Below are 27187 nucleotides of genomic sequence, written 5' to 3'. Positions count from 1 at the left end.
CCAATACCCAGCTGAGCAACGCAATCATCAGAGGCTTTTTAAAAAAAAAAATTTAAAGCATTTTTTCTACAACCTCTTCGGTGGAAAAAATGCTTTTAAAAGTAAAAAAAAAAAAACCTCTGATGATCATGTGGCTCAGCTGGGATCGTCAGAGCCTTTTAAAAACATTTTTTCTACAACCTCTTCGGCAAAGAGGTTGTAGAAAAAATGCTTTTAAAAGGCTCTGACGATCCCAGCTGAGTTGCCTGATCATCAGAGCCTTCGGTAGAAAAAAAATGCTTTTAAAAGGCTCTGACAATCCCAGCTGACTTGCCTGATCATCAGAGCCTTTTAAAAGCATTTTTACAACCTCTTCAGCCAAAGAGGTTGTAAAAAAATGCTTTTAAAAGGCTCTGACGATCCCAGCTGAGTTGCCTGATCGTCAGAGCCTTAGGTAGAAAAGATGCTTTTAAAAGCCTCTGACAATCAGGCAACTCAGCTGGGATCGTCAGAGCCTTTTAAAAGCATTTTTTTACAACCTTTTCGTCTGAAGAGATTGTAGAAAAAATGCTTTTAAAAGTAAAAAAAAAAAGTTGGCCATGCCCATCCAGTCACATTACCACCACCCCCACACCAAGCCACCCCCACAGAATTGGTAGTAACAAATTTTACATTTCACCACTAGTTTATCAGCAATTGCAGGGGAAAGTATCTGAAGTTGTGTACTTCAGGAACAGGCATATTCAGCCAAAATCAAGTCCAACATCCTAGTTGATAACAATTTCAAATTAAAAAGAACAAAAAATAGCAACAAGAAAAAAGCAACAATCCGCACTGTTAATCTGTTGCAAACCTAGGTGTGCGAGTGACATCCCTATAAATGGAAATATTATAGAAATGAGCACATGTTATGTCATCCTGGTTTTGTGGATGTCTCTATGCAACTTAGATGCCCTGTTATTTGTCTAAATTGAGAGATGACATAAGGAAGATAGTAGAACATTTCCAGGATTGTATAATTAGTTTCCAAAATGCACTTGGAGTTTCACAAACATTCTGCCTCAAAACCCCACACCAAGGGCTATTTGTGTACTGGAAGTAAATCTCTGACCCTGGTCCTCTGAAGTAATTCTCCACAGATATTGACCAGGTCTTAAGAAGTGCTATATTCAAGTAGACTAAAACAAACCCTTCTTTTTGAAAAGTGCCAGGGAGTTACCAGTTCCTATGTGACTGCCACTAGTGTCAATAGAGATTAGGTAAACACCTCCCCTACGTACCACTAAGAGAAAAAGACATCTCTAAATTTAGAGCAGTAATATGTTGAACTGGAAGCAGCTTTCACAACATTCACTGCTGACATTACAAAAGGATCACTCACTCCACGTTTATTTAAAATGCACCAGTGTTTTTGGGAGGTCATTTGGCATCGTTTTGCTATTTTCGAGCTCATTCATAAAATTGTGATATAAACGAAACAGTTTCTCCATACTTTATGCGCTTAAACTGTCTTGTGCCTCTAGTATCCTATTAGCTTGTAACTTCTTGAACTCATATATGTTTCTTAAGAAATATTTTACAATATATCGTTACCTTAATGCCAAAAAGATTAGCAGTTCCTTTTTTTTTTTTTTTTTTAAATGAACTTGCCTGCGTAGAAAGCAATGCCTCATTTTGTAGGTTTTTTCTACAGGAGTGGTCTCCACCATGTAAAAATTTAGCACACAAGAAGATGCAGCTAAAATCATAATCAATTCTATTCAAAATATATGTTAATTTAATAATCAAATTAAAATTCCATTTTAAACCTATCTATAGTATATAAACACACTAGCTGGATACCCGTGCTTCACTATGAAACTATGTGTTGGGGCTTGATAATCGACACTTACAGCTTGACAATTAATGAATAGTTACGATCCGGCCTCTCCTCTCCCCTTCTCTCCCTTAGCCTTGCCGCACAGAACTCTATCCTATCCTATCCTATCCTATCCTATCCTATCCTATCCTATCCTATCCTATCCTATCCCCCTTCTCTCCCTCAGCCTTGCCGCACAGAGGCCTCCCTATCCTATACCCCTTCTCTCCCTCAGCCTTGCCCCACAGAAACCTCCCCTATCCTATCCCCATCTCTTCCTCAGGCTTGCCCCACAGAAGGCTCTCCTATCAGTGGTGGGTTGCCCCTGGTTCACACTGATGGGATCGCCCACTGATCTCAACATCATCAAAACACTTCTGCACATGCGCAGAGGAGCTTACGGCCCCACTGCGAACCGGTAGTAAAGGTAAGTAGAACCCACCCCTGTCCCCTATCCTATCCCCTTCTCTCCCTCAGGCTTACCCCACAGAAGCCTATCCTATCCTATCCTATCCTATCCTATCCTATCCTATCCTATCCTATCCTATCCTATCCTATCCCCCTTCTCTCCCTCAGCCTTGCCGCACAGAGGCCTCCCTATCCTATACCCCTTCTCTCCCTCAGCCTTGCCCCACAGAAACCTCCCCTATCCTATCCCCATCTCTTCCTCAGGCTTGCCCCACAGAAGGCTCTCCTATCAGTGGTGGGTTGCCCCTGGTTCACACTGATGGGATCGCCCACTGATCTCAACATCATCAAAACACTTCTGCACATGCGCAGAGGAGCTTACGGCCCCACTGCGAACCGGTAGTAAAGGTAAGTAGAACCCACCCCTGTCCCCTATCCTATCCCCTTCTCTCCCTCAGGCTTGCCCCACAGAAGCCTATCCTATCCTATCCCCTAGTTGCTGCTGTGAAAGTAAAACTGAAAGTGAAACTCCTCTCCTCTGCTTGCATTTTGCATTTGGAACAGATTTCTTTTCAGGTGGGGAGCGGGAGTAGAACTCCTTAGCATCAGAGGGCTGTTTGGAAAGTGAAACAGTATTTGCTGGGTGAGCAAAAAGGAGACAGGAAGGAGCCTGGCTGTGGCTTAGCTCAAGTGTTCTGTATTGAAGATGCTTCCTGCTGTAAAAGTAAAACTGAAAGTGAAACTGCTCTCCTCTGCTTGTGTTTTGCATTTGGAACAGATTTCTTTTCAGGTGGGGAGGGGGAGTAGAACTCCTTGGCATCAGAGCGTGTTAATTATAATATAGGAAATGCTAAAGCTCTGATGGTCATTTCAAAAAATCCTTTCTTAGTGAGTGCCTAGAAGCCAAGAGGAACATAGGAAATTTCAAGTTTGTAGGCTTTACGATTCTGGAGATTTCATGATTACGGCATGAGTGGTTTTCACTTTTTTATATATATAGATACAATGTGCATATGTATGTGTGAACGTGTGTATACTGTATACACAGCCATATGCAACCAACATACACAAAAACTTGCTATAGTTTTCAACTATTAATGACACTGTAAGCTAATTATTGCTAAGGCAGTGTTTGTTCTTGATGCTTCATCCAGCTAAAGTTCGGAATGCTTAGAGAGAGGAATGTTGACTGTGCTTCCTGCCCACCTGATTCCTCCAAACAAGAATGGGGTGAAGAACCCATTTCACACTTTCTTCTTATGGAAAATAATGCTCCTTGAGCATGCTCCAAAAATAAAAAAAAAATATGGGGATGACTTCAATATAAATTACTTCAATTATATCCAATTATACTAGCAATAGTACTTGGACTTTCATAACACTTCAGTTTTTTACAGCACTCTTTGAGCAATTTACAGTGTCAGCATACTGCCCCCCCAAAAAAATCTGGGTCCTTATTTTATCAACCTCAGAAGGACAGAAGGCTGAGTCAAACATTGAGTCGGTCAGAATTAAACTACTGGTGCGGTGGCAGAGTTAGCCTGCAATATGTGCCACCATTGCTCTTATTATTGATTATTCAGGGGGGAAAACCTGCTAGCTATAAACTGGAGTGGTGGAGTGTTTCCCGGAGGCTATAGAAAGCAAGCAGATCCATCAATCTGTCTTTTGAGGACTACATTTTTTTTCTTTATATCTCTGATCATGAGAAAACCCACAGTATCATTTCAAAATTCCAAAAATCCCCCCCACACACACACACACACCATCACCACCCCAGAGTCCTGGTACTGAAAATTGAAATGGTTTGTCTGATTTTCAGCGCCATGCATACTCGCGTGCTCAGTTTATGTGCACTTTCTGCAGCACTGTTTGGGGAAACTAAGGTCACATCTGCCTCCACTTAAGCTTGTCTTTCTAGATAAGGTCACGCATATCTTTGGTTTTTTTACAAAGCACAACAGAGCCTGGAACAGAGAGTGAGTAACTCTAAGAATAAGCAAAATGGCTCAGTTGATGGAATCAATAAAAAAGTCATTTGGAAAAGCAAGATTATTTTAAAATCAAGTCAAAACAAAGAAATGAAGTTCAGTTCCCCTCTAAATCCATATGATGAGGTCATATCTTATTGGGAATATTAGAGGCACTTTCTTTCCAAATATTTACAATATAAAGTAAAAGCTTCCTTTTCTCTCCATTTCTTGTTTATGAAACAAAGGACAAATTACTCTAATGTATAAAAAACAGGTTGGGTTCTCTGGCCAGAAACTAAATGAATACAATCTGACACTGAAAACACAGATGCCTCCAAAAACAGCAGGAGGAACCCCAGGACATTCTGCTGCTGACCTAAAAATCCCATTAAACTAAAAAAATATATATATGCAAAGAAGATGAGTGCCAGAATAAAACTGCAACACTACCATTTATCAATAGATTGGCTGATTCTGTTCAGTCTGGCCTTAATAGAAATGATGTGTTTCCTTCCAAGTACAGATGCTAAATGACTGCAGCTAGAAGGCAGTTATTGTTTGCAATGGCTACGGTAACTGGACTCTTGTCCTTGTCTTGCAAACATCTGGGGTTTGCATAGAAATGTCAGGCCTATTATATTTCATGGCCTTTGGCCCCAGTGTTTACAAAGTGGCATTTAAAAAAAGACTGTCATGAATGGATCAGCAGTGAGATGTGTGTCGCCTAAGAACACTTGGTTCCTGGCATTCCCCAACTCCCTATCCCCAGGAAGAAAGACACAAGCCAAGTTAATGGGCAAAGAAACACAGTTTTATTAGCAAAGCAGGATATGCAACGAAATGACACAAAATGACCCCATGATTTTGTGATAGGTTTCTATCCCAGTTTAAAAACAGAAATCCCATCTGGTTATAAATCTCAATCCAGTCACCGACTAATTTTGAACTTTCGCTGCCTGATCACTGTGAAGGAAGCTTCATGAGGCCATGCAACAGATCAGTTTCAGGAACTGTGAAATAGAATATTCTTCCTCCACTTCATTCCTTTGATGACTCAGAGTATTTGCGAGCAAAACATAAGTGTAAAAAAAGAAAAAAAATCAAGATGGCAGCTGCAAACACATGATAGGAGACACACCTTTCGGAATGTGAATTGGATGCCAGAATACCCCTAAAATCCCTATGATCTTGAATTTCACATCATCTTGTAAGCCAGGGGTGGCCCTTTTACAACCTGTGGACTTCAACTCCCAGAATTCCTGAGACAGCCAAGTTGGCTCAGGAATTCTGGGGGTTGAAGTCCACAAGTCATAAAGGGGCCATATTTGCCCACCCCTGTTGTAAGCTATAATACAGGTAGTCCTTGACTTTTAACAGTTCATTCAGTGACCGTTTGAAGTTACAACCCCACTCAAAAAAAGTGACTAATGACCATTTTTTCACACTTATGACTGTTGCAGCATCCCCATGGTCACATGATTTACATTCGGATGCTTGACAATTGCTTCATATTTATAATGATTGCAGTGTCCCAGGGTCATGCAATCACTTTTTGCAACCTTCTGACCAACAAAATTAATGGGAAAGCTAGATTCACTTAACAGCCGTGTGACTAATTTAACAACTGTAGTGATTCACTTAACAAATGTGGCAAGAAAAGTTGTAAAATGGGACAAAACTCACTTAACAAATTTATCACTTAGCAACAGAAATCCTAGACTCAATTGTGGTCGTACGTTGAGGACTACCTGTAATCAGTCAATTAACTTTAACTGGCATTTGATTAATAGTTCAAATTATATTGTACAGCTCTGATTTCAATGGCTTAGTGCATGGTTATCCAAAGCTGCGGAAAGTATTCAATATTAATAGCAGACACAGAAGTATGGACCTGCAGCTTTTTAAAAATCATAGAGAGCTCCTTACATATATAAACCAAGGTTAGACCATCTTCTCATTATCTAACACTCTGAAGAACATCAGAAACATCTTCCCTGGTGTCCTTGCACCTCAGTGTTGCAACTGGATATGCAAAGAAATGTTGGGATGCATGGCAGGTGTTCAGCAACAGAATAGTGGCCCCTCCTCTTCCTTTAATCCATTTCTCAAATCCATTCATGGTCTCTGTGTTTCATAAGACAATGGAAAGGAGAAAACACGTCAACTTGAGAAGGATTACAGTCTTACTGAGAGCACATTGACTTGGTCCTGTCACCAGGGTGTTTATATAAAGTGCTTGCCCTCTATAAGCCTCTCATAGAGGCCAGGAGTTTAACTTTGCCATAGTCAGTTAGGCTGGTAATAACAAACATACAGTCTTTCACACATACAAACCTTAAAAGGTCAAGAGTCAAGGCTGTTTTGAAAGAAAACACAAACACTGTAGAATCCATACCTCTTGAGTTCTTGATGAAGAGAGAAGTTCAGTTTGAATATTAGATGCTTTGATGTAAGATTAAAACCTTTTGAGGCTCACTGGCAGTAATATAAGAGGGGAACGTTCTATTGTCTGTATAACAGGCCATGCCACATTCTTTCTTGTGTAAGATGTCATTTCCAAACGAAATGCTATTTTTGTCTTCTGAACTTCAATTTCATTCTTGAGCACAATTACTTAACTCCTTTATATAAAGTTATGTCAAGAGCAACTGAATTTTTTTCTGTGCTTTCTTCTAGAATTCATTTGCATGTGAGATGTATTTGAAAATTCAAAAATTAATTAAAAACTTATTACCTAGTGAATAGCACTTTGGCTGTTTGTTTGAAAAAGGATTAGGCCAGCCTTCCCCCAAACTAGTGCCTTCCAGATGTCTTAGAGAACAGCTCTCAACATTCTGTAGCAGTTCAACCAGTGAATTTCCTGTGTAGCAATGGTAGCATTTGTAGTCTTACATATTTGGAGAATACCAGATTAGAATTAGGCCAATTCACAGAAGATTTGTTACAGATACATTCAGCAGAGCTCTAAACAGATATAAATAGAAGAGAATTTATGTAGCAGAGGATTGAATGGTAGAGTCCTTAATGTTCTCTGAACTTGGTTGTTTGCTTGCAGATGTTTCATTATCTGACTAGATAACTTCATCAATGCACAACCAAGCTCAGAGAGCATCAAGGACTCCACAAATAGGTATAAATTTTATCTTCTATTTTTATTAATATCATCCTAAATAACTAAATAAAATGTATCTTATGCTTGCAAAAGCAGTTGAATCTGAGGCTTGGATATTATTAAAAATGACAGCAACACAAAACTGCTGTCCTACAACAAGGCACTATTATCTGAATGCTTTGATTCAATTAAAGTATGTTTATATGATTGTCAAACCATTTCCAAGTAACAATTCCTTATTTGATAGAAATGACTCAACATGTGCTGAAAATTGCCTGCTTTAGGCAACACTCCATTCTCTTTAGCAAATAGGATGAGCCATGTTAACTATTTCCAGTATCTTAGCCTTCCTCCCCTGTCTGTCTTCCCATGTGATGAGAATTCCTTACCAAAAAATTTGGAAGAATCACTTTGGGAAATGTTGTTATTTTTTGGGATGGTGGTGGTTTTCTGTCACACTCAGAAAACAGAGGAAGAGAGTCATTTCTAAAAAGAGAAAGATTCAAGACCAAAATTCACATAAGATTTTATTTAAAAAAAAAAATAGGAAAAAATAGTAGGCAGACTTTCACATATTCATTTCCGCAGCTTCTAAGAATCATAACAGGAGAGATGAGGTTGAATGAAAACATGTAATATTCTATGAATGCTTAAGATTCTTCATTGTTCCAAAGTTCTGCAAAAGCCCCAGAGAGGAACCCCTCCATTCCCTCTAGCAATGAGAAGTTCTTGCCTTAGCTTGCCTCTTCTTAAGCGCCAGACTGGCAGGCACTGGACTTCAGAAAGAACCATGAGAGCTAAGGAGGTCAGGAAATAGTAATTTCTTCAGCACTTCAGGCTAAAATCAGTTGAGAGGACTCCAAGGATTTATATGTTTTACAAAACAAGCTGTCCACCCATTGACTTTGTCTAGCTTTCAAAATATATTTACTCTTTCACTAATAGCTTGAGAAAGCCATCTCTAATCCAGTGAAAACAGCCATGATCAAATTACCTGCTCCCTCTCCACTCCCTGGTAGGATTTTTTACTTAAAAAGAGAGGTTTCTAAGTGGTCGTAAATACTATTTAACTTTGGATAGATACTTTATATACCTATATTTATTCCCTTAAGTTCTGGGCAAACTGTGATGACCATCAGCTCTTTGATGATTACTATACAAAGGTCTGATTTACAAGCTTCCTAGGCAACAATCCAACACCTAGAGAAAGGACAGCCACATGGTTTCTTCTTGCATTTCTGTTATCTAATAATAGGTAACAGCCATCCTTGCCTGAATCTCACTATGTATTGAATTTCACCTCACTTTGCCCAATTGCCCATGCTGGCTACACATTTCCAACTTAAACCCTGCAAAGCCTGAAGCTAGCAAATTATCAAATGCAATCTAGTTGCATGTATTATGAAATATTATTTGAAACAATAATTTAAGTTCCCTTCAGATAAAAATTGTGCAAAGTCATAACAATAAGGGCAAGAGCATACTGCTATTTTTATTATTTTTTAATTAGCAAAGCTCTCAAAATAATGCAATTCTTTTAAAAAGTAAGGATGAGGCAAGGCTTACTCTGGTGCTAGGGAACAGGGATTTTTAAATCTGCTTTTATCAAAATAAAAAAAAAATTCCATCGTTAGAATTCTGTGTTCAAAAGAAGTTCATAACCTTGCCAGTTTCAGAATGCTGCTTCATCAAAGTTAAACATAGTCCTTTGTGACCACTCAAGTCTTTTGCCTTATGTTTATAGCCAGGGGTTTGGAATGCATTTTTGACTACAGAAATGGAAAGTACAATTTAAGAGATTTCCTGTTATTTTGCAGGTTTTAAACCACTGGAACATTTTTTCCCCTAAATCACTACAGGGAAGTTCCAAGATGCCTTTTGCATTTCATACTTCTCAGAGCTAGAACTGCTTAATATTATTATAACTTCAGTCTGTACTCTTCAATATACTCTGGGCAAGCTCGGCAGAAAGCGATACTTGTGAATTAATAAACTTGAATGACTAGCTTGAGGCAAGCTATGGTTGAAGGAATATCTGTACAATTCATCTAAGAATGTTTTTTAAATGTATTCTGAGGTTCAGAAGTCCTAGAATAAGGGTGCTCTTCTTACATTAGACACAGTGGTGGGTTCCTACCGGTTCGGTCCGGTTCGGCAGAGCCGGTAGCGGTGACGATATGATGTCACCGAACTGGTTCTCCCCCCCACCCCCCCACCCCCCCACGTTATTCTTATCTTTTATTTGGTCCCACCCCCAATCTATTGCTGCCTCCTGAGTCCCAGCTGATGACGAGGGGAAAAAACTGTTTAAATTCTTGCCCCGGGGCTTCAAAGGGCCATCCTACAGCTGATCAGTGTTAAAAGCAAACAAATGAGTTGGGTCGTAAGTGCGAGGACTGGTCGTAAGTGCGAGGACTGGTCATAAGTGCGAGGACCTTCCAGAAATGACTCTGACTAGCTAGCCACGCCCACCTAGTCACATGACCTCCAAGCCACACCCACAAAATAAGCCACACCCACAGAACCGGTAGTAAAAAAGTTTAGAACCCACCCCTGATTAGACACAATAAGTGCTAGAGATCCAGGGTGCAGTTTTCAGTTGGGTTTCTGCAGCAGGAGAAAAGAAGGGTGGTGGCTGAAAATTCAGACAGGACCTCAATTAGAAGCAGGCAACTCAGGGTCTCCAGGATGGAGGCTTGCTGAGTTCAGGAAACAGCCATCCATGGGCAATCTATTCAATTATCAATTCAACAGCAAAAACATTGTATAAACAATTTCTAGTTTATGAATGAGAGTTACATTGTAATGAATGACAGAATGTCAAGTATATATCAGAGTTGTACAATGTTCCTTAAGTGCAATGAAAAATTACCCTGTGCAAATTGGCCCGGGTGTGATTCAAATTGGAGATTTGACAGCCAAAAGGTGAATGATCTGCCTTGAGTTTGTGATTCAGGATTTGAGACGAAAATGGTTTGATTTTAAATGATTTGAAATTCTATTAAAAAGAGATCTGTCCATAAACTATTATGAAGGATTAAGTTGCTGTTTTCCTTTGAAAAATGCTATGAAAATAGGAAGGATAAGAGGCCCTTTAGAAGATAATAATCATGACAATCCATCATAATAACCTTTTGAAATATTCTCACAGTCTAACTTTTAGCTAGAGATGGCAGGAAGATGGAAGGACAGTCCAGCAGCTCTTCAAATTCTCCAGAAAAAAAGTTTCAATTGTGTTGAAATGTAGAAATGTCTTATTCCATTTTAAGAATAAAATATTTTAGAGCTATTTAAAAAAAACTAGGGTCTTTGCTTTCCACTTTCTCTTCAGAGCATTACAGTTGACACAATGGAAGAATATCCAGTGTGGGTTTTCCCTTAAAGGGAGGTTAAAGTTTGCAACTCTGATCACTTGGTTTGGGGGATTCCCGAATAAGTTTCCTGGAAATAGCTCCTCATCACTTGCTTCACTGGGTTACCAATCTGGGCAGGGTATGCTAGTTAGCAGTTAGCTTCTTCTCTACAGGGTTCAGAAAAAATGGTTCATGGCTTGTCTTTGTGGATGGCATAAATTTGTTGTCTCCAAATCCTGACTTTTTTGCAATGTTAAGTAGTTGGAATAACTGGTTGGCAAGTTTTCTGCTCCTGTGAAGAACCTGCTCATCACTAGTAGGATTCATAACATTAGAGTTGTGTCTTGCTAGCAAAGTTCAGTTATCAGAGGCAGCAGAAACTAACTGGCATAGTGAAATATACTAACAAGACAGGCAGGCTTGGTAGTATACTTTGCTGTGGCATTTGTAGTCGTTTTTCAACCCACCAATCATTTAGAACAGTACCTATAAATAGTTGTCTGACTCCTATTCACTCAATGTTGAGAGACTGGCCATATAATAGAAAGTTTAGAAATAAGCTTTGACTTCATGCTGGATCACCCTGAAGCTTTATTCAAAGTACTGGAAGCTGAGTTGAATTCCCAGCAACATTGGCAGGACCAAGACAGAAATACAACACTCCATTAGCAGCAGAAAATGCAAAGTTTGGAGCTGGTCAGTTAAACTGAGTTGAATGAGTAAATTAAACTCAAAATAACGTTAGACTTGCCATTCCAAACTCTATGACAATTAGGGAGTTTAATGAAGTGGTAGAATTCATTCATCAGCTATTCATGACAAGGTCAAACAGTTCATCATCACCATATAATTCCACTCAGTGCTCTATATATGGAAATGAAATGAAACAAAATCAGACTAGACTCTTGGACTTTAAGAGAGCTAATTTCAATAAACTTAGAGAGACCTTGGGAAGGATTCCATGGATGAGAATCCTCAAGGGGAAAACAACTCAAGAAGCTTGTGAAATTTTGAAAAGTGAGATTATAAAAGCCCAGTCTAGCACAATACCAATGAAGAAGAAAAACAATAGCTCTCAAAAGAAACCAGCATGGCTGCATAAAGAACTCTCTAACAAATTGAAAGACAAGAAGGACAAGTATAAAAAGTGGAAAGAGGGGCAAATAACTAAGGCAGAATATCAGCAAATAGCTCAAGCCTGTAAAGATGAAGTGAGGAAAGCTAAGGCTCACAATGAACAAAGGCTTGCGACAAAAGTAAAAAAATAACAAAAAAAGCTTCTTCCAACATATTAAAAACAAGAAAAAAGTCAAGGAAACAATTGGTCCATTGCTGGGAGAAAGTGGCAAGAAGGTGACAAGCAACAGGGAGAAAGCAGAACTACTTAACTTCTTTTTTGCATCTGTCTTTACACAAAGGGAAAAAACAGTCCAACCTATCAAAAACAGCACCACAAAAAAACAGATTAGGAACACAAGTTAAAATAGGGAAGAAAATAGCAAGTGAGCACCTATCTAGCCTAGACAAGTTCAAATCACCAGGATCAGATGGATTATACCCCAAAGTTCTGAAGGAACTGGCTCAGAAATGTAATCTCAGAACCACTGAACTATATCTTTCAAAGAGCCTGGAGCACTGGGAAACTTCCAGAGGACTGTAAAAGAGCTGTAGTTCCCATATTCAAAAAAAAGGGGGGGGGAAATAGATCCAGAAAACTACAGACCCATCAGCCTGACCTCAATACCAGGGAAGATTCTGGAAAAGATAATCAAGCAATGAATTAGCAAACACCTAGAAGCAAACAAAGTAATAACCAAAAGCCAACATGCATTCTTTGCATTCTTTGACAAAGTGACAAAACTAGTAGACCAGAGGAATGCTGTCGATATAATTTACTTGGACTTCAGTAAGGCATTTGACAAAGTAGATCATAACCTACTACTTGATTAAAATAGAAAAATGTGAGTTAGACAGCATCACCACTAGATGGATTCATCACTGGCTGACCAACTGCACTCAACGTGTAGTCTCAATGGAACTGCAGGGAGGTATGCAATGGGGTACCCCAGGGGTCTGTTTTAGGCCCAGTACTCTTCAACATCTTCATCAATGACCTGAATGAGGGGATAGATGGGAAAATCATCAAATTTGCAGATGACACCAAACTAGCAGGAATAGCCAACACTCAGGAAGATAGGCTTAAGATACTGCATGATCTTGATAGACTTGAACATAGGGCGCTATTTAAGAAAATGAAATTCAATGGTGAAAAAAGTAAGGTTCTACATTTAGGCAAAAAAAACAAAATGCAGAGGGACAGCATATGTGGTATCTTGCTAGTGGTGACTGTGAGAGGGATCTTGGAGTCCTAGTAGACAACCACTTAAATATGACCCAGCAGTGTCTGCAGCTGCCAAAAAAGCCAACACAGTTCTAGGCTACATAAACAGAGGGAAAGAATCAAAATCATGTGAAGTGTTAATTCCACTTTATAATGCCTTGGTAAATCCACACTTGGAATACTGCATCTAAGTTTGGTCACCATGATGTAAAAAAGATGTTGAGACTCTAGAAAGAGAGCAGAGAAGAGCAACAAAGATGATTAGGGGACTCGAGGATAAAACATATGAAGAACGGTTGCTGGAACATGATATGTCTAGTTTAATGAAAAGAAGGAATAGGGGTGACATGATAGCAGTGTTCCAATATCTCAGGGGTTGCCATAAAGAAAAGGGAGTCAAACTATTCTCCAAAGCACTTGAGGGTAGGACAAGAAGCAGTGGATGGAAAATAATTAAGGAAAGAAGCAACTTAGAACTAAGGAGAAATTTCCTTACAGTTAGAACAATTAATCAGTGGAACAACTTACTTCCAGAAGTTGTGAATGCTGCAACACTGGAAGTTTTTAAGAAGAAATTGGACAACCATTTGTCTGAAGTGGTTTAGGATTTCCTGCCTAAGCAGAGGGTTGCACTAGAAGACCTCCAAGATCCCTTCCAACTCTTGTTATTCTAAGAATAAATCACAAACATGTATATCATCTCTAACAATGCTTTATGCAGTAAGAAAAGCCATCAAATCAGTGAAGCACCTTGAAAGACCACTTGATTCATTTTTCTGCTTTGTATGTAGTATGATTTGATCAAAATTTTAACCTTCTCTTTTAAACTGTGTACTGCTTTTATTTTTTTTTAAAAAAAGATAGCAATGAATACCATAAAAAGCATCTGGTTTGCCTTTAGCAATTTCTTCATACCAGCAGTTCTGTGGAAACTATGAAACCATATGGACTGATTACAAAACTACCATCTTAAAATTGAGTGCACTTCCATAAAGGTTTGTTTTATCACTCCAGAATCAGCTCTGTACACATTTGGTCTCACCCATTGTTTGCATTTGGCAAGTAAGTCCATTTATTACCAGCTCTGGAGCACTGTACAAGAAACTATTTAGAATCATTATCCTGTAGTGCTGTGGAATTTGTGGACAGGCTGTTTCCCAATTGGTAGAAACTCTTACCTTCTGGGTCCTAATTTTCAGCTGTCTAGCAGGTCTTCCAATGGGAAGGATAGCCTGATGGTTTATCACCTTCATGTCATGAGAACTCCTTAATTTAATCTAGTAAATCTAGTCAATTCTAGATTAATGTCAGATGCAAAGGATCAGAACATACATTAAATTACAGTTCAAAAGATTTATTGCTCAAGCCTATAAACAAAAATGTAGTCAACTAAAATTCAGTACTAAATTGATGTCAGATAAGGGTCAATGGAATTCAAGAGGGGTTGAATTTGGATCATTTGTGGGAACATAAAGACTGTAAACTGATGATGCACTTAACTCCACTCGCCAGCTCTGCTTGCCCTTCCCCTACAGATACTTTGTAAAAAACCATGAGAAACATGCTATCAAAATGATGAACATTTCAGAAGCCTTGGCATAGACAATCAAAGTTTTCATAGAATAATAGGATAGGATTGTGGCAGACAAAAACAGCAGTTTGAGATGATGAACTAATAAAATAGAAATGACGGTATAAATATCTGCTATTTGCAAAATGGTAACTTTATTACGAATATAATTCAGCTTTCCGATTCTACCTTGTCAGCCAGGCACAATGGGAAATTCAGAATCAGAACATGATTTTTGATGTCTAAGAAGGCTGAACAACCAAAACTCAGTAGGCATCACAGAATATGCAGAAAGCATGGAAAAGTAGGACCCTAAGATGAATATTTCTTTTATGATTCTATAAAGTCATTTTTATAAGATACTTATGAAATATCTTAACGATATGTGGCACATGTAAAAACAGATCATCAACTTTTGTATCAACAGTATCAACTTTTTTTTCTTGTCAACCCTCTCTCTGGTATCAGACAAGATTTGCTGATCTATGAATCTTGATTAGAGGAAACCATACTGATTGTTGCATGTAATCCTTTGGTTGCAACAAAAATGTATGGTTTATATTTATTCACATGAATGAATGAATGAATGAATGAATGAATGAATGAATGAATGAATGAATGAATGAATATCCCATTGATTTTTTTTTATGGATAAGAGTGTAACCTTCATAAAATAAGAATTGTTTTCTGGCATGTTATATTGTTTTGGAGTATGTGTATTCATGAAAGAATTACTTCTATTATTCTTGTAGTGAAATTCAGTTCTAAACTCTAGTTTCCATGGTCAGTTGCTATCTCAAAAGCAGAGGTTGTTCAACATTGACTGAGATTATGTTGAGTTGATATGAACACATGTCAATTCAACTCCAGTCTACCTGGACAAGGTGTGAATCAGCTGAAACTAAAAAAAAGCTTTGCTTTTCCTCATATCCTTTTGAATCATCTAGCTTATTTAAAATGTTAGATTTCATATGGCCCTGTTGACATTTACTGTATATAAAGTGCTATTCCCATCTGGCCCATGAAATCTAACTTTAATCCTGTAGATATGGGAACTAAAATGGGCTTCAGGCTTAATTCAGAGAAGATAAAGCATATCTCAGTCTGATTAAAATCAGCCATCATAATAGCTGCCATCATGTTACAACTATGGTGCAACTTTAAAAAAAAATTGTTCTGGGATGGATTTCTTGATTTTGGTGATATGAATTCTTTTTCAATATTTTTTCATTTGTTTGCTTGCCTGTTAAAGTGTGAGCTCCTTTTCAAAGCAATGTTAGAAACCTTCTTGTTTTGCCTAGTGAACTGAACCACAATTTGCTCTGGCAATGCCAAAAGATACTCTGATCCAATTGTCCAATCTTATGCTTGACTGTAGGGTAGCTATAAAAATGCCAGTCACCTTTTTTTCTGTGGGTTTGAGTGTCCTGGGGGCCAGGTAACTATGTCTCTACCATCTGAGGCCTTCCAAAACTCAATGGGCAGCTTGCAGATAAAAACTGATCAACGTTTTTATAAAGCAACTGCCTTTGTTCCAGTTGAGTGTCAGCCATCATACATGGCATGCACACAATAAATATTCCTACATTTGTAGCTCATGTTTTAACCCTTCATAATTAGAACAGCATTTTCTTGGTTTTATTTTCACAATAGTATCATTAAGCAGGATAGGCTGACATATTTTAGAAAATAAGGAAGATGATCTTGATGGAAATATTCAAGAATCATTACCTAAGCAAAGGGGGGGTGAAACATTTTTAAGTCCGGGGAAACAAAAGAATATTCAGAAGCAGTTTAGGCAGATGTTTCCGTATTTCATAGTTCTATAGTGCAGAGGGAGGAACACTACAATCACATTTGCAAAATTCTGTTATTATAGCCAATATGAATAAAAGAAGTTCTGGGCTTCTTGTGGAGTTGATTCTGGAAACTTAGTGAGGTTGGCAATGAAATTGTCTGGCAGTCAATCAGTAGAAATTCCACAGTACTTTTCTGACTATCGCATATAATATGACTCCCTTTCTCTTTCCTCTGTCACATGGTATTTGACATTCCCTGTCAATTTTATTCACTTGTGTTCACAGTCCTTTTCATGGCACAGAATGATTTGGCCATTTGCTACAGACCTTCATATATACAAATACATTAACTCCATGATAGCCAGTTGGTTCAGCAGAATGGTTTGGGCTAGAGGATCACATCCTAAATACTGTTTAGTGACCAAAGATAGCGGGGGTGGGGGGAGAGAGATGAGAGATGTTTGTTCAGGTTCCTATTGACTCTGTGTTTTAACTTAAGCCACCTCTTTTAACAAAACAAATCAGGGGTGGGACTGATACTTGAAAGAGCACAGAATGCAAGAAAATCTGTTCCACTAATAGGCTTTCAACTCAGCCCATTTTCTTTCTCATATCATGAATAGCCTATTGACAATAAAGGGCTATTGGAACAGTCAAGGAACTGTATGAGAAACAAAATGATTTATTTTGCATTTTAATTTTAACTTGAACTTCCTGAACCCATGCATGAATACACACTTACCTTTTCATAATCACATTAAAACTGTTTTTGCAAAATGTGGACAGTTGGGAAAAAGCACACCCTGATTGTGCGTTGGTGTAAGGGAGGGAGGGAGAGAATAATATACTGAAAAACATTATGAAGAAAACTAGTCTGCTAATATATATATTAGAAAAGGTTCATGCTGAAGTCACCATTTTAGACAAAGTACACATAGAAATGTATATTGATACTGGTTTTTTTTTCTTTTTTAGAAAGTACAAAAATAAGAAGAATGTCATATTTAAAAAAAAAGAGAGAAGCAGGGCGAAAGGAAACTTAGTACATTAATGCAGTGTTTCTTAACCTTGTAACTTGAAGATGTGTGGATTTCAGTTCCCAGAATTCCCCAGCTGGCATGCTGACTGAGGAATTCTAAGAGTTGAAGTCCACACATCTTGAAGCTGCTAAGGTTAAGATATACTGTATATTCTGATGCACATTCTGCAGGGAGTGTATCTTTGCTCTTATCACCACCAAGATCAGGGTCAATACTGCATGCGCTGACTACCTAAGAACAGACTTTGTCAGTGGCACCTCACAACTTTGGGGTGTCCTCCCAGTGAGATATGCCTGGTACTGTCTTTACCATCTTTCCAGTTTCAGAAAAGATATGATTTTTCTAGGCCTTTAAATAAGGAATTGCTTTTTACACACCTGTGATATTTTATATTTCTTTTTTTTTTTATAAAAAAAAATTATTTTTCAAAAACAAAAACAAAACAGAACATAAAAAAAACATTATCATTCCATACAATCAAAGACAGTGTTTCAGTCGGTGGCATTTTTTGTCTCCTCCTCTCTTCAATTTATCACTAAACATTTCCAAAGATTTCAACATCCATTTATATCATAATTATTTCCAATTCTTATTCTCTATCCATTGGTAAAATAAATCCCATATCAAACAATATTGTCTATCTTCCTGCTCTCTTATTTCAAATGTCAATTTACTCATCTCAGCACATTCCATCATTTTCATAATAATTTCTTCATCATTAGGTAACTTTTCTCCTTTCCAATTTTTAGCAAATACAATTCTGGCTGCTGTCAAAAGATTCACAATTAAGTATTGCAGTTCTTTATTATACGTCTCCGGTATGATCCCTAAAAAAATATCTCTGGTTTAAAGTCAATATGTCTCTTTATCATTTTTTCCAACCACGTGTGTATCTTAGTCCAATATCTCCTTGCTTCTACGTATGTCCACCACATGTGATAATAGGATCCTGGGATCTGATGACATTTCCAACATTTCTCTGATTTATTCTGGAACACTCTGGCTATTCTCGACGGGGATAGATGCCACCTGGATATTTTATATTTCTTGATTGTAAACTTAATTCTCTGTTGTGTTATTAAATTTTGCATGGGCATTTTAAATAATATTTTAATTACATCTGTTTGTTTGAACTCTTGAATTTTTAGAAAACCCCTCCCCTCCAAATCCCCAATGCCCCTGAGGGTGTAGTGTTCATTTGGAATATGCTAATGACAAGCCACTAATAGCAAAGTTAAAATGATGTTTCTTCTTTGCCCGCTCTTATGTCATAATTTTATCCTTCCAGTAGATACTAATTTCCATCTGTTTGTTCTCTTTCCTGTGCTGCTTGCTGGAACTGAGAGGAACTTTTTTAAGAGCCACACCAGCGCTCCGAATTTAGCAGTAGGTCTCTCCATTAGATTTACCACAATAATGCCTTGGCTCTCTGCCAGCACAGAGCTTAGAGCAGCTGTGCCCTGCCCTTAATCACCCTGCTTTCTTTTCCTTCCTTCTATCTTCAACATCTGCATCTGTAACTTGCTTTGTTTAGCTGTTTATTTAGATACAAAACCTGCCTCATCCTAAAAACATGGGTTGGGCAATCAAAAGGTGTGTGTAGGGGGTATAAATAAATCCAAATAAATAAAAAACAAAGCAAGTTTTGTCCAATGCTATAAAGCTGCCTGATTGTTTTACAATTGATGGCCATAGCAAACATGTATGTAACATGCAAAAATTTTTTAAAACATATAGCGCAAACCAGGACATTTTATGGCTCCCGGGCCACATCTGGCCCTTTGGCTCTCCCTGTCTAACCCACATGAGGTCAATCGGAAGTTAGAAAATAAAATGTAAATAAGTGTGCTGCAGGGGGCAGGAGAAGAAGCCAAGCGTGCTCCTTTAGTTGGCTAGTGAGAGAAAGAGACCCTAACTCAGCACGTGGGCATTTGTAGCAGATTAAGTTCATCCTATTGGTTCAGCTCTCCACAACAGTCCCAGGTTCTCATGTGGCCCTTGGGAAAATTAATTGCTCATCCCTGGTGTAGAACATGAGATGTTAATGATTATTATATCTGCGGTAGATATATAATATGGTCCTAAGGGAAATCCTTCTTTAGGAAGGACCCAGGCTCAGCCCTTCAGGTGGGAGGGCACTACTTCAGGTGGGAGTGCCAGCTTTCCACCCACCCATTCTTTTCTGTTGAAGGGCAGATTAATAAAAGTCATAGAACCTGATCTGGATCCCCTCAAAACCTTCAGTAGTAGTCGCATAGCTCAGCCAACTTCCACATGCAACACTATCTTGCACTTTGCCTCAGGCAAAACTCTTGGACTGGCCATGTCAGACCATGGCAAGAGATGCTGGCATGGAATTCTCCCTCTATGCTTACAATCATAGAATTGTGGCATTGGAAGGGGACATTTAGGTTCTCAAGTCCATTCCTGCCAAGCAGAACTCCACTTTGCCAGTTCCTTTTCTCCGCTGCCCTCCCTCATGCCCAGTTGAAAATATTTACATTTCTTTGAATATTTATACTTCATCTGCAGTTGTGCTGCCTGATCCTTCAGCAATAGTTACATTTATCTGATGGGAATGCAAAACTTCACTGTCAAGCAAAGTATAAAACACAACTCCCCCCCCTTTTTTTTTTTCATATTTCTGCAAACCAAGAGTTACTTTTGGGGGAGGCAGCTGTTTCAAATATTTAGCTTTTGCCTTCTATACCTAGATTTAATTTAATTACTGATTTTGCTGAAACTATAAACAAGTGATTTTTGTGCAACATGTGATGATGCTACTTCTAGACTAACAGTGGATTATAATTCTTTTCCCTTCTTTCCCCAAACATTTTTCATAGTCTAAACTAATGATGAAGAACTTATGGCATGTGTGTCAAAGGTGACACCCCACAATGTTTTGGGTCATATGCCATTGTTCACAGGGGTGGATTCTACTTACCTCCTGTTCGTAATGGGAGCGCGCATGCACAGAAGCTTCTGCACATGTGCAGATCGTTCATGATGACATCCGAGTGGGTGGGCGGAACCTCCTGCCGCCATTACTACTGGTTTGCAAGAACCGGACCGAACTGGGAGCAACCCATCACTGATTGTTCACCAATACCCAACAACTATTCTTGAATGTGCATGCTGTTCTCACATGATTTCAGAGGCTACAGAGGTGATGCAAGAATAGGTAGTGCACTTGTGCTCCCACGTGGCTCTCCAGGTTCTGTGGAAGTTGCATGGTCTCTGCAGTCTCCAAAAATTGTGCAAGAGCAAGGCATAGTTTTACACTGTTTTTGGAGGCTGCAGAGGCCACGGAAGAACATTATGTGAACCCACTTCAAGAATCAAGGCCCATGCGGCTCAGAGCAGCCTTAGGTAGGCCACAGGGATCTGTTAACAGAAAAGGGACATTGCCTGAAGATATGTGGCATGTGGCAAATCCCAGGGGACAGCACAAGGCACCCTTTTTAAGTGGCAGCAGTGGTGCTACGGCTGAAGTCAAGGCTCAGCATAGGTTCTACTGTCGAGTGTTGTTGTTTAGAACGTCTTAAATAGTGGTGGGTGGAGAAAGAGATGTTTTTCTCTTTAGTTTGTGTCTCTGTGTTGGAGGGAGTGAGAGAAAGAGAGAGAGAAAGAAAGAGAGAGAGTCAAGTTAGACATTTTCAAAAATTTTGACACACTGTGCTTAAATGTTTTGCCCTAAGGGGTCCAAACATTCTAGGACAGTGGGCTTGCTAACCAGGGCATTCTGGGAGTTGAAGTCCACACATCGTAAAGTTGCTAAGGTTAAGAAACACTGTTGTAGACAAAGATAGTTAGTGATAAATCTACTTACTTCCACAATATTCAGCAAAGGAAGTGACTTGCACTCTTTCACATATGATCTTAATTTTGAATATTCACATCTATGAGAAAGCTGGAAAAGGGGAACAGCACCAGGAGGAACATTAACACTTTACAGATGAGAGTATTCTATCTAAATCTGCTATCTGCCATAGTTTCCTGCGCTCCAAGTAATTTTTCAGACTTTTCATGTGCAAACTTTGTTTTCAATTAAACTGACCAATTCCAGTTTTGCTTTTTAAGACTCAAATGATGAATTTCCAAGATGACAACTGGGGAGTTTTCCCCAAGCTCCAAAAGATACAATTAGCATAATCTGTAAAAATCTGCTTTGCAAAACATTTTTCAATAAAGTTTGGATTATTTTGATTTAGCAGATTGCTGCTATTTTAAACAGTAATGGAGGAGTTAAACAAAGGGGCCTGATTTAGCCACAGGAGATAGTGCAGAGTGCAATATTGCCATCTACTGCCTCTTTTTAGATGAAACCAGATTTCCAACCCCCCTTTTTAAACAATTAATCTCCTGTTTCCCTAATTGGGTCCTTATGAGATTTGAGATTGTGGATTGCAACTCTGTTATTTCCCATGCATTTTGGTCATACAGCAAGAAGTTATGGGGTTCTAACCCAACACCTCTGAAGAGGTGGAAAAAGCCAGTCTTACTACAGTTAGACAAATATGGCTATTGGTAATCCTTGTCATTATTGTATGTCTCGCATCTTGCAAAGGAAAATTGATATATTATCGTGTTCAGCATTTTCCCATCCCCAGCAAGAGCGATCAGTGAATGCTGAACACAACGAATCACTTTCTTTTTAAATAAATGGGTGACTGAAGAATGAAATAAAGTAAGATAATCTCTGCTCAGATATGCAATCAGCCAATAGGTTTCTTCTCTTCTGATGCACATGGTGTTCAGAGAATAGACGGGCCTCTCCTTTCGGCATGCTAACTCTCCTGTGTTTCAGAGGGAAAGAGAAAATGGAATTATGTACCAACCACAACTTCAACCTATCTTTCAACACAGAAACTTTTTTCAAATATAATCATTATTCCCCAAAGTTTGCAGCCAGTTTTCTTTCTGGAACAACTATATTTTAGGAAAGTGCTAGAGATGGAACACACAGTTAGCTCACCTATACTAAATTAAGTTTCAAATTTGGCCTGTGTAAATTCCAGGCCAGCTTTGGCTCTAAATTGGTTTCTTGAAGAAAATGTTCCAAGCAAGAAAGAATCCAAATTAGGATTTGATGTTATAAAGCTGGGGGAAGCATTTTATGACACATTTTTTAAAAATTCAGTTTACCTAAAGTGCTTAAGTATATTGAGGTTGGAGATATACTGTGCTTTTTCCCTGAAAACCATGTGGGAGTTGTTGCAGATGTAATTTGCCTTCTACTAAACCCATTGTATAAGATTGAAACCCTATCTACATTTATTTTGTGAGTAACTCTTACTAAATCAGGACAGACTTTTTTTGCATATCTTCATGGATATTATCTAGTTATTCATGTAATCATGCTTAGTTGCACGTGAGACCAGACTGCATGTGAAATTATATCTATGGATTTATGTCACTATGGTAGGGTTTCACTTTTTTTCACAGCTTCAGAAAGCAGTGATCTGGATTAAAGCAAGGTGTATAGGGAAAGGGTTCATTGGTATTTGATTTGGGAGGGGTAGTTTCATTGATAGACAGCTTCCTCCCATAGAACATGGTGAAGGTATTTTTATGAGAACCAGAACGCATAAGGAAAATGTTCAATTTCCCATTTCTAGACCCCAATGAAAACAAATTACAAACAATTGTAATGCTAGTACTGTACGACACTTTCCCCCTTTAAAACGTCCTTGAAAAGGGGTAGTGAGTTTTTTAGTAATTTTTGTGAACAGAGAGTCTTATTTGAGGTGCTTTGTTTAAGGATTCCTCTGAACACTTAATCAGTGGTCACTTAGCATACTATCTCTTTATTGGAATGTTTGGGGTCTTATATCACAGGTTCCCAAGGTTCTTCTAAAGTTGTTAGGATTTCTTCTGAGCAGATAGTTAGACTGGGAACACTATTAATATATGCATTTCTCTCAAGACAGAATAGGGTTTGTGGAATGTTTCCCATCCCACCAGTTTAGCTTCAACAAGTTGCTGTATTACCTCCAAACTGTGACCTATAATCTGGGCCTTACTCGAGAGAATTTCTCCACCAAGCACTAGCTTACACTAAACCCCATGAGGGTTTGGCTCTGCATGGAAAACAAAGGGCGTAGCTTTCTTCAAAGGAAAAAATTAATCCAAACCACTTCACCCAAGAGCTTATTGTTCTTCATCTTCTCATGTTAATCTTGTTGCTGATTTTTCTGGAGCTAACTTGCTTTTTATCTTCCATGGAAATCAGTTAAAGTAATACAATCTAAGATGACCCTCTAAGTCCTTCTTGTCTAACCCCAGCTCGAGGACTTTGGGAAAAACACCTTTACACATAAAGCTTCAATTGTGTATTAATTACTCTGCATAATTTTTTAGTTTATCCTTTTATATTTTATTGCTTTTAAGTTGAGTATCGTTTACTGTTGTTTGGGAAACTTGTTTTGTGCACTGCTCTAATGCTTTTGAAGGAATAGTAGGAATAAAAATAGTAACATTTGATATTGTTCATGTTTGAAAATTAACTATAGTAGAATCTTTTGCAAGATAGCTGGCGTTTTACCCAATGCTGCTCTTATATTATAATTGAATATAGAGCTGCTTTAAGCCATGCATGAAAACAGGCATTTGGAAAACTATTATTTTACAGTTATAGTTCTATTATTATTATTTTTTAAAGAAGGGGGAGAAATGAATTGGTCTCCATAACATTTGGGGTGACAGGATATGTTTGTGAAAGATACTAGGAGTTTTTTTTATTCCTGAAAGATTGTGAACAAGAGCTTAAAAGATAGCCCATCCTATCTTTTTCTATAACTTGGAAGGAAGTTCTGGTGAATACTGTATACAGTATAATTTGTTTTCCACAAAGGACATCATTATGCTGAAGAGAACAAGGGTTTGTGGTGGAGATGAATAAGATATGATTTGTAAAACACATCCATATCCAGGGTGCAAAAGTAACAACAGAAAAGTAGGTACATTCAACAAGGTGTGTGCATATAGTTGCACATATGTTCAGCACATAATTGGAAGCAGCTTTTTCTGCCTCTCTATCAGCAATTTGTAATCCAGTACATTTCATCCATGTGAAGGTCTGTTTGTATTCATTCTAGCAGGACAAAAAAGTATAATGTAAGCAAATAATAAGAATCCACAATGGTTATGAGCCAAACCTGACTTGAAATATTTTTAAAAGTTAGAGGTTGTTCTTTGTCTCTTGATCATTACTAAAAACATAGAATCATAGGGCTGGAAGGGACCTTAGAGGTCTTCTAGTCTAACCCACCTGCTCAAGACAGGAGAACTGATACCATCTTGATCAAATGATTGTCCAGTCTATTTTCGAAAACCCCCAGTGATAGGACAATTCACAACCCTGGGAGGCCAGCTATTCCACTGATTAATTGTTCTCAGTGTCAGGAAATTTCTCCTTACTTTTAAGTTGAACCTCTCTTTAACAAGCTTCCACCTGTTACTTTTCCTGCCCTCAGGTGGTTTGAAGAATAAGTCAAGCCTCTCTCTCTTCTCTCTTCAAACCCCTCAAATACTGGAAGACAGTTATCATGTCCTTCCTAATTCTTCTCTTCAATAGGCTCCCTCAACTGTTCATCATATGATTTAGCCTCCAGTCCCCTTATGATCTTTGTTGCTCTTCTCTGCACTTGCTAGGGTGTCAGCATCTTTTTTGTATCGTGATGACCAGACTGCATGCAGTATTCTAAATGTGGCCCCGAAAATAAGACCGGGTCTTATATTTTGTTTTGACCAAAAGACCCATTAGGTCTTATTTTGGGAGGTTGTCTTATTTTGCAGCTGCCCATCCGCTCCCTCCCATCATCTGCTTGCCCACAGCCACAACGGCTTACAGGGCTTCCCAGGGCAGATGCACTTTTCGCCTGGACAGAGAAATGACAGAGACTGGAAGTTTCATCTGCTTGCAAATGGGGCGCTTTGAAACAGAGCAGTTAGTTTTGTTTCAAAGCACCCCATCTGCAAGCAGACGAAGCTTCCAGTCTTCCTCTGGGTGAAAAGTGTGCGGTGGAGCCAGACGGAGGCAGAGGCACTGGGGAGAGGCAGGCGATCCGGATGTGCTCATGGGAGGCTCGTAGGAGGCTTGCACTGCGGCACCAGCAGCAGGCGGAGGCAGAGGCACAGGGGGAAGCAGGCAATCCAAACGTGCTGACTCCATCCTGTCTCTTGGCTTGCCCGTGGCCGCACTTGTGCAGGCACCTGTACAGGCGTCAGGATCGCCTCCCTCCCTCCCATTCCTCTGCCTGCAAGCTTCTCGTGAGCCAGGTAGCCATGCAGCATATCCAGATCACCTCTCTCCCTCCCCGCCTCTGCCTCCGCACTTGGATTTATCTACGCTGCACCAAGGGGCTGGTGAGCTGAGGCTGCTGCCAGCAACCATCGGCCCCTGCACACTCATCACCTCATGTGCTGGCCACACCCATCTCCTGGGCTTATTTTTTGGGGTAGGGCTTATATTAGGCCCACCCCCAAAAAATCAGGCTAGGGCTTATTTTTGGAGTGGGTCTTATTTTCAGGGAAACACGGTAGTACAGTATAAAGTGGTATTGTCACTGCTTGATCTTCTCCCTCTGGATATCAGAATTTGCATTGGCTTTTTTGGCAGCTGCAGCATATTGCTGGCTCAGCTTAAAGTGGTAGTCCACTAGGACACCAAGATCTCTTTCAGTTACTACTGTTGAACCAGTACCGCCTATTCTGTACCTATGCATTTGGTTTTTTTCTGCCTAAGTGCAGGACTTTAATTTTCTCATTACCAAACAGCATCTTGTTGCATAGGTACAAATGCTCAAATCTGTCAAGATCCTTCTGAATCTTAGGTCTATCTTAGCTATTCCCCCAGCTTCGTATCTTCTTCAAATTTGATGAGTTCCCATTCTATCCCCTCATCTAGTTCATTTATGAAGATGTTGAAGAGCACAGGGCCCAAGATAGAACCTTGAGGTACCCATGGAGGTGCTTCCCTCCATGTAAAATAACATTGTTTCACTTAAATCTCCTTTACAAGGTACTGGCAGAAAATATGGTCAATAAAAAGCATATATTTTACATTATAATGGTCAGAAAGGTTTTGTTATCTTACTTGTTGAACATTTAATTGCGGACAAAACAATTTTCATTTCACTTCATTTTCAAGCTGGATTCATTTGCTAAATACATGCAGAAATAAAACAAATACCATTCAAAATTATAAAGCTTCCAATCTTGTTCAATTCTAACAGTTCATTTTTAAAACATTGGTTCTGGAAGATTTTTTTTCTCTTTCACACACAAGCATGCAGGCATATACAATCCCTGTGGTCCATCCAATTATTGCTATAGTGTTTTTTTTTCTCTAACCACTGGAACGCAGGCCTATTGTTTTTTTGCTCTGAGGAACAAACATTGTAAATGCTTGGCAAGCCGCCTGTATTATTTTTAGAAACTTTGGAACAGTTTTCTCCTTGTTTTGGGGAGGGTGGGTGGGGGGGGAGGGTGAATTTCCTATCCATCCATGTGATCACACCGCCATCTATTGTCCAAATTGTAGAAAGCAGACAATATAAATTCAAATAATTGCCATGTTGAAACACAGTCCCAACGTTTATGGCAAAAGCAGGTTTTTACTCTTCAGAAGCCATACTTGCTTTGATAAATTATTAATATGCAGATGCACAATAACGTAAGGAAACTGGATAAATTGCTTTCTGTATCAGTGATGAATAAAGAAGACAGGCCAGTTAATCCTGTAAATTCACTA

General features: G+C 38.9%; 1 long non-coding RNA gene across 1 annotated transcript; it reads right to left on the bottom strand.

The window, feature by feature from the left end:
- Positions 1 to 5007: 5007 nt before the first annotated feature.
- Positions 5008 to 6823, bottom strand: LOC148116917 (uncharacterized). The gene is made up of 2 exons (XR_015731544.1): positions 6614 to 6823; positions 5008 to 6342 (listed from the first exon to the last, which is right to left on the bottom strand). It is a non-coding gene; the product is annotated as an uncharacterized LOC148116917 (long non-coding RNA).
- Between the last annotated feature and the right edge of the window lie 20364 nt (positions 6824 to 27187).

The sequence above is a fragment of the Pantherophis guttatus genome, chromosome 1 (assembly GCF_059756535.1).
Source record: "Pantherophis guttatus breed Tessera chromosome 1, ASM5975653v1, whole genome shotgun sequence".
In the NCBI taxonomy this organism is placed as follows: Eukaryota; Metazoa; Chordata; class Lepidosauria; order Squamata; family Colubridae; genus Pantherophis; species Pantherophis guttatus.
The sequence above is the reverse complement of the archived record's forward strand: the minus strand, read 5'-3'. Positions and strand labels throughout refer to the sequence as shown.